This window comes from Hyla sarda, chromosome 5, assembly GCF_029499605.1.
Source record: "Hyla sarda isolate aHylSar1 chromosome 5, aHylSar1.hap1, whole genome shotgun sequence".
Lineage (NCBI taxonomy): Eukaryota > Metazoa > Chordata > Amphibia > Anura > Hylidae > Hyla > Hyla sarda.
In genome coordinates this window covers 95413170-95419169 of record NC_079193.1, presented here as the reverse complement: position 1 = coordinate 95419169, position 6000 = coordinate 95413170, and the positions used below count along the sequence as shown (strand labels likewise).

The following is a 6000-nucleotide window of genomic DNA, read 5'->3' as shown; positions in this document are numbered from 1 at the left end:
GTATGTAGGCAATCTTTCCTGTCACTAGTATGGAGCCTGAACACAAATAGATATATATATATATATATATATATATATATATATATATATATATATATATGTGTGTGTGTGATATATATATATATATATATTTATACAGTACAGACCAAAAGTTTGGACACACCTTCTCATTCAGAGTTTTCTTTATTTTCATGACAATGAAAATTGTAGATTCACCTTGAAGGCATTAAAACTATGAATTAACACATGTGGAATTATATACATAACAAAAAAAATTGAAACAACTGAAAATATGTCATATTCTAGGTTCTTCAAAGTAGCCACCTTTTGCTTTGATTACTGCTTTGCACACTCTTGGCATTCGATTCAAGAGGTAGTCACCTGAAATGGTTTTCACTTCACAGGTGTGCTGGTGTGGAGGAGGTGGTGTGATGGTGTGGGGGTGCTTTGCTGGTGACACTGTTGGGGATTTATTCAAAATTGAAGGCATACTGTACCAGCATGGCTACCACAGCATCTTGCAGCGGCATGCTATTCCATCCTTTTGCGTTTAGTTCGATCATCATTTATTTTTTCAACAGGACAATGACCCCAAACACCTCCAGGCTGTGTAAGGGCTATTTGACCAAGAAGGAGAGTGATGGGATGCTGCGCCAGATGATCTGGCCTCCACAGTCACCGGACCTGAACCCAATCGAGATGGTTTGGGGTGAGCTGGATCGCAGAGTGAAGGCAAAAGGGCCAACAAGTGCTAAGCATCTCTGGGAACTCCTTCAAGACTGTTGGAAGACCATTTCAGGTGACTATCTCTTGAAGCTCATCAAGAGAATGCCAAGATTGTGCAAAGCAGTAGAACCTAGAATATGACATATTTTCACACTTTTTTGTTATGTATATAATTCCACATGTGTTAATTCATAGTTTTGATGCCTTCAGTGTAAATCTACAATTTTCATAGTCATGAAAATAAAGAAAACTCTGAATGAGAACGTGTGTCCAAACTTTTGGTCTGTACTGTGTATATATATATATATATATATATATATATATATATATATATATATATATACACACACACATATATATATTCAAAATGTTATTGTCCCCAAAAAAAAAATTCTTTTAAACGTTTGTAGAAAATTTGAAAAAATTCTCATAATAATATAAGGCTTCTAATGTCGTAAAAAAGTTTAAGAATGTTTAACAATGTAAAAGAATGTTTAACAATGTTTAACAAATGATGCCAACATAAAGTAGACATGTTGTGGATGTGAATTAATAACTACATTTATTTATTAAGTAGAGAGTTTCAAACAGAGAAAAGAAAATTTTTCCAATTTTCACATTATTTTAGAATATTTCACACAAAATCGCTTCATGTATCAGCAAAAATGTACTGCTATATAAAGTACAATATGTCTTGAAAATACTATCTCTGAATCACTTTGCCAGGTAAAAGCAGTTCAAAGTTATTACCACTTAAAGAGACCCATGTCAGATTTGAAAAAACGGACTGGGTCATGAAGGCCAAAACTAGCTGGGTCATGAAGGGGTTAAAGGAAAAAAAAAAAGTGCCCATTTACCATTATCAGCCAGGTACAAAACAGGGCAGTAGCCATCTGGCATTACCAGGGTGGCAAGAGCCATTTATGTGGGCCATTGCCAGCCTAATAATACCTAATAATAACTGTTATTACCTAGTCCCAGATCATAATTTTTTATGCTCTGGGCCTGATGGTACCTGTCTATTCCCTGTACCCCTGGTGCGGTGAGTATTGAGGTAATAATAGGGAGGTTAGTGCTAGTTGTTTCACAGGCTAATGCTATATCCTGGCTTAGTAACGGACATTGTCTATCATACAGCTTCCATTATTAAAGGGGTACTCCCTTTATAGCTGCCACACAACCTCCCATAGGCTTGCATTAAGGGGCGGAGCGTGACGTCACACGGGGGCGCAGGCGTGACGTCACACGCCGCCCGCCCTGTGATCATCCGTAATCAGACCCGGAGCGAACACGCTCCAGGGACTGATTACAAACGGGGTGCCGCGTGCAAGTTCACGGGGGTCCCCAGTGGCGGTACTCCCGCGGTCAGGCATCTTGTCCCCTATCCTTTGGATAGGGGATAAGATGTCTAAGCACCGGAGTACCCCTTTAAGCCCAAAAAAAATTACAAAAAAAAACACCCACACACCAGGTTGAAAAGAAAACTTCATTGAAATAAAAAAAAAAAACATTTTTCATCATCGCTTCTTGATCTGTTGTAATCTAGGTCTTCTTCCTGTAAAACAAAACAAAAAAGAGAAAATAATCAACATCTTTCAACCTGTGGTTGTCCAGTTCTTGTAAACCTGCAACTCCGATCATGTCGAAGGCAAATCCTTTCCATATGTTCTCTTAGGACGGGGGTGGACTGTTTGAGAACCCCATTGTTTGAAATGGAGAAAAAGAGAGAGAGCATGGCTGGTACAATGAATGGCTCTTGCTCTAAGATCTCATCCAGGCATCACAGGGCATTGCTCCCTGATATTAAAAGATGTTGAAGGTATGATGCTATAAAGTAATCTATATAATTATTTCTAATGCAGAATAAAGCTCATTTTATACAAACAGTTATGAAGGTCCCTTAGGCAGACATGAGTTTGTGGAAAGTGTGTTCTGTATATATGGGGATGTGAACAGACACGATGATTTAAAGGAAGTTAATGTGGGAGATTTACTATTTGCTCCACCCATTTGTAGCTCACAGGCCTCATTGTGCCCAGTGCAGACATATATGCCAGCTCTGAGCTAGTGTAGATTTTTTCCAACTTTTGGGGCGGAGGAGCTTTAAGATACACTCCCAATTGCAGGCCTAATAGCTTTTGAAGAATGGGGAGTAAGATTGGAACGGCAAGTCCTGTTTAAAGGGGTACTCCGGTGTAAAAATTTTTTTTAGATCAACTGGTACCTGAAAGTTCAACAGATTTATAAATTACTTCTATTAAAAAATCTCAATCCTTCCAGCACTTTTTTAGGAGCTGTATACTACAGAGGAAATGCTTTTCTTTTTGGATTTCACTTCTGTCACGACCACAGTGCTCTCTGCTGGCCTCTGCTGTCCATTTTAGGAACTGTCCAGAGCAGCATATGTTTGCTATGACAGCAGAGGTCAGCAGAGAGCACTGTGGTCATGACAGAAGAGGAATCCAAAAATAAAAGCATTTCCTCTGTAGTATACAGCCGCTAATAAGAACTGGAAGGATTAAGATTTTTAAATAGAAGTAATTTACAAATCTGTTTAACTTTCTGACACCAGTTGATAAAAAAAAAAAAAGTTTTCCACCGGAGTACCCCTTTAACGACGCAGGACGTATATTTACGTCCTGCGCCGGCTCCCGCGATATGAAGCGGGATCACGCCGCGCCGCGGCTAATACCACACATCGCCGATCGTGGCGATGTGCGGTATTAACCCTTTAGAAGCGGCGGTCAAAGCTGATCGCCGCTTCTAAAGTGAAACTGAAAGTGACCCGGCTGCTCAGTCGGGCTGTTCGGGACCGCCGCGGTGAAATCACGGCGTCCCGAACAGCTGATCGGACATCGGGAGGGCCCTTACCTGCCTCCTCGGTGTCCGATCGACGAATGACTGCTCCGTGCCTGAGATCCAGGCAGGAGCAGTCAAGCGCCGATAATGCTGATCACAGGCGTGTTAATACACGCCAGTGATCAGCATAGGAGATCAGTGTGTGCAGTGTTATAGGTCCCTATGGGACCTATAACACTGCAAAAAAATGTAAAAAAAAAAAGGGTTAATAAAGGTCATTTAACCCCTTCCCTAATAAAAGTTTGAATCACCCCCCTTTTTCCATAAAAAAAATAAAACAGTGTAAAAAATAAAAAATAAACATATGTGGTATCGCCCCATGCGTAAATGTCCGAAATATAAAAATATATCATTGATTAAACCGCACGGTCAATGGCGTACGCGTAAAAAAAAATTCCAAAGTCCAAAAAAGCGTATTTTGGTCACTTTTTATACCATTAAAAAATGAATAAAAAGTGATCAAAAAGTCCGATCAAAACAAAAATCATACCAATAAAAACTTCAGATCATGGTGCAAAAAATGAGTCCTCATACCGCCCTGTTTGTCGAAAAATAACAAAGTTATAGGGGTCAGAAGATGACATTTTTAAACGTATACATTTTCCTGCATGTAGTTAAGATTTTTTCCAGAAGTGCGACAAAATCAAACCGATATAAGTAGGGTATCATTTTAACCGTATGGACCTACAGAATAATGATAATGTGTAATTTTTACCGAAATATGCACTGCGTAAAAACGGAAGCCCCCAAAAGTTACAAAATGGCGGTTTTTTTTCGATTTTGTCGCATAATGATTTTTTTTTCCGTTTCGCCGTGCATTTTTGGGTAAAATGACTAATGTCACTGCAAAGTAGAATTGGTGAGGCAAAAAATAAGCCATAATATGGATTTTTAGGTGGAAAATTGAAAGGGTTATGATTTTTAAAAGGTAAGGAGGAAAAAACGAAAGTGCAAAAACGGAAAAACCCTGAGTCCTTAAGGGGTTAATGACTGAGGGGTTGAGGACATTTAAGGATCATGTGAGTAGATAGTCTTCAGAAAGGGATGGGATTTCCATTTTGACCTTTCTACTACAAGTCTGCTGTTCCAATTCTCTTCACAGGTTCTGCAGTAAAAAGCATATGGGGGGGGGGGACAGGGACAGAGAAGCAACCTGAGGCTCTGATGAGGCTGGAGGTGGATTTTGGACTACCTGATATTTTCTAAAGATAAGGCAGCTAAGATAAAGCACCTGTCATAAATGGTGCCAAGCTGGGGGACACATAGATGTCGTCCACACCAAGTAAACTTATTTTTGTCTCTTCCTTTACTCTAAAGGATGAAAATTGGAAATTAGATGTCGTAACAGGAAGCCCACTTTAATCTTTGCTATGTTGCACCTTTTCTTTTATGTACACCACTGCTTGGAGGCATACAGAGGGGACAGCTTCTTTACTGATAACAGCAGGGGGACCATCTTGCCTGTGGGATCTATAGAGTCTCAGTTGTACCCTCCCTCTAACCAATCTGGTCAACATGTCACAGTTATAAGAATATTGTCTAGAATTTCTTTATTCTTTATTTTGTAATTCTATACTAAATGTAATGTATAGGGCAAACACATCCTCTTATGGTCCTCTGCTGCTGTAAATTAATTAATGCCTATTTATTGCAGAAAGTCTTACTTTTCTCTGTTAGGGATCAAGCAGAATGTTAAAATATGATCTTCCACTAGGTGTCAGCATAATAGAGATGTATTTAAAGGAGATTTAAAAAAATATTATTTTTGTGATTAAATATACGGAAATTATCTGGAATTACAAATATCTAGGAGTGTCCTGAGGGTTCTTTAACTACTGATTAGAGATGAGCGAATCGAAGCAGACAAACCCGAATTCATTACAAATTTCAGGAAATATTCGATTCGCAACGAATGTGAATATCACCGCGATTCTATCGTGCAGATAGCTTCATTAAGCTCCATTTTACAGCATTCCAGGCTCCAGGACACCTAAAATGGTGGATCCACATGTCAGTACATGGTGCAGGGGATGCTGGGAAGGCGGGAAAACAAGGCTGGAAGGGAGATAGGCTTGATGACCCTGAATCACATACCGGATGCAGCCTATCAGCATTCATTCACCCCTGTGATGTCACAGCCCTATATAATCGGCAGCCATTTTGCGGCTGCTCATTTCATGCCATTCACTGCAGAGGCATAGGACGGTCTGTGCAAAAATATGTTTTTTCAGTGGACTGTAGTTCATTTTTCTGCCCTCATACGAGCATACCACATACCTACATCCAGGGGCGGATCATCATTGGCACTCCTGGAGCGCCTGCTCAGGGCCCCGTGCCCGCAGGAGGGCCCCGTCACATTCGGGACATCCCTTTGTCCCGAAAAATCTTTTCAGGACACAAGGATGTCCCGGTTAC

At 40.0% G+C, this 6000-nt stretch overlaps 1 long non-coding RNA gene across 1 annotated transcript in view; it reads right to left on the bottom strand.

Annotated features, from left to right (window-relative positions):
- Positions 1 to 1296: 1296 nt before the first annotated feature.
- Positions 1297 to 6000, bottom strand: part of LOC130273346 (uncharacterized) — a 56708-nt gene continuing 52004 nt past the window's right edge. Inside the window, exon 3 of the long non-coding RNA XR_008843962.1 lies at positions 1297 to 2281. This is a non-coding gene — a long non-coding RNA (uncharacterized LOC130273346). The remainder of the gene's footprint in view (positions 2282 to 6000) is intronic.